Raw genomic sequence first — 6,000 nt, forward strand, 5'->3', positions numbered from 1 at the left:
TCTTTCATAAGGTTTCATGCACTCTGTCCAGAGTTTGGCTATGAGCCTCAATATCTCCTTCAATACCCTGGTGGGTAGAGTCTTTCAGAGATCCTGTCCTGTTTCTTGTCTTCTCCTACTTCTGATGTCTATCCTGTTTGCCCTTCTTAAAACAATGGTATACTTAAATTAACATTCCTGCAATCCCAGAGACAGCCAATGAGGAAATTAGGGGTGAAGTGGTAGATGCTCCTGGGGAAGGTATTGATATGTGAAAGCAAGAACAATCACAAGCTGTGGCCACTGTCGAAACACAGAACATCATAGGGACTGAGTTTTCACATTTATAATAGGGACCACTGCTGAAATACCAACACTTGTGGCCCTAAAATTGTTATCAAACAGACCTGTGTACCAAGAGCAGTGGCCCATAACAAAAGAAAAAGTGCAGGCACTTGAACAACTGATACAAGGGCAGCTGGATGCTCAATATATATGGAAGAATCTACCAGCCCATGGAATTCCCCTGGGTTTCTTGAAACACAAAACAACAACAACAAACAAACAAACAAACAGAAACTTCCACATCAGTACTGCCTAGATTTGATTTGATTTGATTTTTATGTGTCCTGGACATAAAACAGATTTGGTCACTAAGGCAGCCATCATGCTTGAAGGAACAAAGGACTGCCAACTGCTCTGGCAGGTAGAGTGTTGACTGTGTTTCTATTCTGGTGTCTTGGCATCTGGGTTTGGGATAATTATGGGTCTAGGTATTGATATCTAGATTTGTCTTTGTTGGGTGGGTTTTTATTTCCCTTGTTTTCTTTTTCCTCGCTTGGTTTTGATGAGTGTGATGGCTGTGTTGCCTATTTTTCTGGCCTGTTATGATGTGAACCTGGATAATGCCTGCTGGTGTTGGGTGCTGGGGAACTGGGATGAGTTGAGGGAAGGAAGGTTGGTGGAGTATGTCTTTGTGATCCCTGGGAATAGGATCAGAGAGGAAAAGGAGATCACAGCAGGGTTCCAGCTACAGAGCTAGGGTGAGGCTGGAAGATTGGATCTCAGGAGCAGTAGGAGAGGTGTGGGTCTGCCTTCAGCCTACTTGTGGCTCGGGGAGAAGCAGCCCTTGGGTTAGCAGGGGGGAGACTTCTGGAGTTGGGGTCTGGGACAAAGCAGCAAGTTGGGAAGGGGTTAGTTTGTGGGATCCACAGGAAATGTGAGCAATGGAAGAGGAAGAGGATAGCCTGCAGCTGGTGTTCTGTTACAGAACTAGGAACTAAACAGGGTTTGGGTCTTCAGGAACAGAGAGAGAGAGGAGAAGTTCTGCAGGCAGCCTCTGCACTCACTTCTAAATAAAACTCTATTCTACCGTTTATTTTTCTATCTAACGTATAGAGATTTGGAACTTGGTAAAGCAAAATAGGATCTAAGGTGAAGGCTTTTCCTAGTACTAAAATCTGCCTCCATAAATAGTGCAACACATGTTCCAGAGACCTCAGCTATCAGTCAGTCTGTACAATAATTAGCCAAACTTTAAACTGGAGGTTCAGTAGTCACCGTTGTAAATGTGTCATGAATGTATACCTCCCCCACAATCCCAAAGATACCCCATATTCTCTTTTCTGACACACCCATTCCCACTTTAAGCTTAGCCTCATCTCTGCCTCAGTTGTCTGGGTTAAATACAAATAGTTCCTTGTTGTGCTGAATCCTTTCAAATTAACAAGATTTTGTTCTGATCTCCCAAGGTCTTTCACAATGCCCACTCTTTTACATGGTAAGCTACAGGGTTTCATTTGGGGCTGTTATTTTTTTGTTTTAGCCTCAAATGAAAAATTGGAAAATGTCTTCCCAAATCTGGTCTCTGTAGTGTGACAAGATAAATATTACAATAACCGAGCTATCTCTTTGGAACATGGATGTTCTCACTAAAACGTGACTCTTGCAAAAAGTCAGAGTTCAAAATAAGAAGTTAATGGATTTCCCCTTATATTCCTACCTCTCATCCTTTATCTTGTGGTATTATAACCTGTCCTAGAAATGACCATAAACTGCGATGCTACTCAATGACAGCAAACTTGTAATCGATAATTGAAAGTGAGTAATAGCCCATATTCAGCAGTAGGAACTTTAAGAACTTTAAGTCTTTGAAGTGGTTCTAGACACTATAAACATCTCTATAAACATTATAAACATCCTCTTGGAAAGATGAAAAGTTTTCCCTTAACACTTGCTTCTGCCATGATGTTCTTTATCACCCCAAGACTAAAAGTAGCCATGCCAAACAACCATCAAATGATAACTGTAGATAGTTTTATTAATTCTTTGAGGATTTCATACATTGTAGCTGAACATTTTCATCTCTTATCTCTTTTCCTTATCCCTCCCTATCTCTTTCCCCTGTCTCTTGCTAGATCTACTCTCATAACATACTCAAGTTGGTGTTCTCACTATTAGAAAAACCCACTGTATCGTATTAGTGTTGCCAGCATACTGTTAGCTGTGGGGCCATTCTGTGGAATGTGTCAGGCTTACTATGTCTACACACTCATAAAAAAATTAACACTCCCTCCTTTGACTGATACCAATTACCAATAGCTCCTCAGGTAGGGATGGAACATCATGCCCAAGCACTCCCTTCAATAATGGGATTTTGTGTGGCCTAAACTTGCATAGGCCTTGTGCATACTGTCCTAACATCTGTGAATTACTATGTGTTCAGAAACTATTTACTTGTAGTCATGTACTGCCTCTGGCTTTTACAGTCCTTTACCCCCATTTTCTACAATGATATCTATCCTGTTGTTATAGACAAAAAGGAAAATTCCAACTGTTCTATTTTACCAATACTCAGGAGCCAGATTCTGGGTTGAAAATCTGCTAGCTCAGAGAGGCAGAGAAGGTACCCAGCTAACCTTCCTTCCCAGCTCAGGTCTAGATGGAAAAATCCAAAAGCCTCACTAACTCAACTGACAGCCCAGGAACAAAAGGCTAAAAAAAAAAAAAAAAATCCAAGATCGAAGACTTGTTTGCTCAAAGCTCAACAAGCCAGGGAGTTGAGTTGCTGAAGCCTAAGCTAAAGCTAGAGCTTCTTCTCCATGCTGTCTTAAATATCGCTCAACTCAAAGTCTCTCGTACTCTTTAATCCCTGTTAGCTAGTTTCTTGCTCTGACTCTTGTCCTAGGGTTAACTTTATTAAATCCTGTGTATAAAAAACTCTAGCCTGTGGTAGCTCAGTAGCCAATTGATTTCCCATAATAAGGGGAACAGGGACTATTTCTGACAGGAACTCAATGGCTGGCTCTTTGACCTCCCCACCCCGCAAGGGAAGAGCAGTCCTGCTAGGTCACAGAGGAGGGCTTTGCAGCCAGTCCTGAAGATACCTGATAAAACAGGGTCAGATGAAAGGGGAGTAGGTCCTCCTCAAGCAGTGGACTTGGAAAGGGGCAGGGAGGAGATGAAGGATGGAGGGTGGGAGTGGGAGGGAATGAGGAAGCGGGATATAGCTGGGATACAGAGTTAATAAAATGTAACTAATAATAAAAATTTTTAAAAAGAGAAAAAAATTTCAGAAAAAAAAAACTTGGATTAAAGGTGTGTGCTAGGTCTGAGTGAACCATGGCATAATCACCGAGTTTACAATGAACAGAAAGTTCTTGGATTACAGGTGTGTGATAGGGCTCAACCACACCAAAGAAACAGGGTTTTACAGTTTTGGAGTTCACAATAGGATCAAATATCTTGCAACACTTCCTTGGGAGGAAGGGATGTGATATTGATGTCTTATTTAAAACTGACAGCTCCACTGTTTTTTATCCTTTACACTTTGGCTACTTGTGAAGCTCTTTGCTAATTGTCAGCTACTGAGAAAAAGGAGTTTCTCTGACATAGGTTTGAGAGATATCTCTTTTTATTTTTATTAATTATAGTTTATTCACTTTGTATCCCACCCTTGTATCCCTCCCTTGTCCCCTCCCAGTCCCACCCTCCTTCTTTCTTCTTCCCCTATGTCCCTCTCCCAGTCCACTGATGGAAGAGGTCCTCCTCCCTCTCCTTCTGATCCTAGTCTATCAGGTCTCATCAGGAGTGGCTGCATTGTCTTCCTCTGTGGGTTGGTAAGGCTGCATCCCCCTGAGGTGAAAGCCACAAAGAGCAGGGCACTGAGTTCATGTCAGAGGCAGTCCCTGTTCCCATTACTAGAGAATCCATTTAGACACTGAATGGTCATGGGCTACATCTGTCCAGGGGTTCTAGGTTATCTCCATGAATGGTACTTGGTTGGAGTATCAGTCTCAGAAAAGACCCCTGTGCTCAGATATTTTGGTTCTATTGCTCTCCTTGTGGAGCTCCTGTCCTCTCCAGGTCTCACTATCTCCTCTTCTTTCATAAGTTTCCCTGCACTCTGCCCAAAGTTTGGCTATAAGTCTCAACATCTGCTTTGATAACCTGCAAGGTAGAGTATTTCAGAGGCCTTCTGTGGTAAGCTCCTGTCCTGTTCCCTGTGTCCTATTTACACATTCAATAATCCATATCCAGCATAGGCAGAAGGTCAGAAAGGCCACACACTTCCACAATTGCCTTACAGACTCATCCTTACTTTAAAGAAGGAAAAATTAGTTTAATAGCCTGTTAAAGGTTTCAGTTATAGGAAACATTTAGAATCAGTTGTCGTCTTTGAGTCAGGATTGAGGGGCACAACAATATTAGTTTAAAAATAAATGATAGAAGTTTTATAAAAATCTAAATTTTTCTATCTATGCTCCATCAACTTTTAAAATATTTTTACGTTTTTTATTTTTACATTTATTGCTTTATTGATGGGAAGTACATACCATGGTGTGCAGGTGGAGGTCAGAGGAAAACCTACCTGCTGGAATCATTTTTCTTCTTCAATTTTGTGGGTCCTGGGATCCTAATACAGGCTTGATAGCAAGTAATTTTACCATCTAGAAGGCGCTCTATTACATTTTAAATTGTTTTTGTTTTTTAGCTAATAATTTGTGTATTTTCAGTAGATGTAACAGAAATATTTAGCTCATTAAATCTCAGAAAGTAATCATTTTAGATACTTCATTTTTCACAATTTGGCATAATAACACAATTTCTTTTTTAATTTTTAATTTTTTTATATTAGTTACAGTTTAGTAACTTTGTATCCCAGCTGTATCCAAGTCCCTCATTCCCTCCCAATCCCATCCTCCCTCCCTCATCTCCTCTCTGCCCCTTTCCAGGTCCAATTATAGGGGAGGACTTCCTCCCCTTTCATCTGACCCTGGTTTATCAGGAACCTTCAGAACTGACTGCAAAGTCCTCCTCTGTGGCCTAGCAGGACTGCTCCTCCCTTGGGAGGTAGGGAGGTCAAAGAGCCAGCCATTGAGTTCCTGTCAGAAATAGTCCCTGTTCCCGTTACTATGGGTAAGCGATTGGTTACTGAGCTACCACAGGCTTCATCCGAGCAGAGGTTATAGGTTATATCCATACATGGTCCTGGGTGGAGTGTCAGTCTCAGAAAAGACCCCTGTGCCCAGATATATTTGGTCCTTGTGGAGCTCCTATCTTTTCCAGGTCATACAAACTGCCCCTTCTTTCATATAATTCCCTGCACTCTGCTGAAGGTTTGGTTATGAGTCTTAGTATCTGCTTTGATACACTGCTAGGTAGAGTCTTTCAGAGGCCCCCTGTGGTAGGCTCCTGTCCTGTTGCTTGTTTTCTCCTACGTCCAATGCACCTCACATTTGTCTTTCTAAGTGAAAATTGATTTTAAAACAAAAAAATAAATTTCTTTCAGTTCAAACAAGGGGAAATGATCCAAAGCAATTTAGAGTATATATTTGTACAAACAAACAGTCAGGAATCTTAAAATTTTAGCTAAGTATTTTAATAATACTTTCATAACTAGACAGGTGTGTAAAGTCTAACAATAGGTAAGATCTCTATTATGTTCAAAACACACAATGAAATTGTGATGCACTGCAAAAGAAAAAAGATTGTAAAAAAACTGAAATTTTCATAAGATAG

This window comes from Meriones unguiculatus, chromosome 17 (assembly GCF_030254825.1).
Source record: "Meriones unguiculatus strain TT.TT164.6M chromosome 17, Bangor_MerUng_6.1, whole genome shotgun sequence".
In the NCBI taxonomy this organism is placed as follows: Eukaryota; Metazoa; Chordata; class Mammalia; order Rodentia; family Muridae; genus Meriones; species Meriones unguiculatus.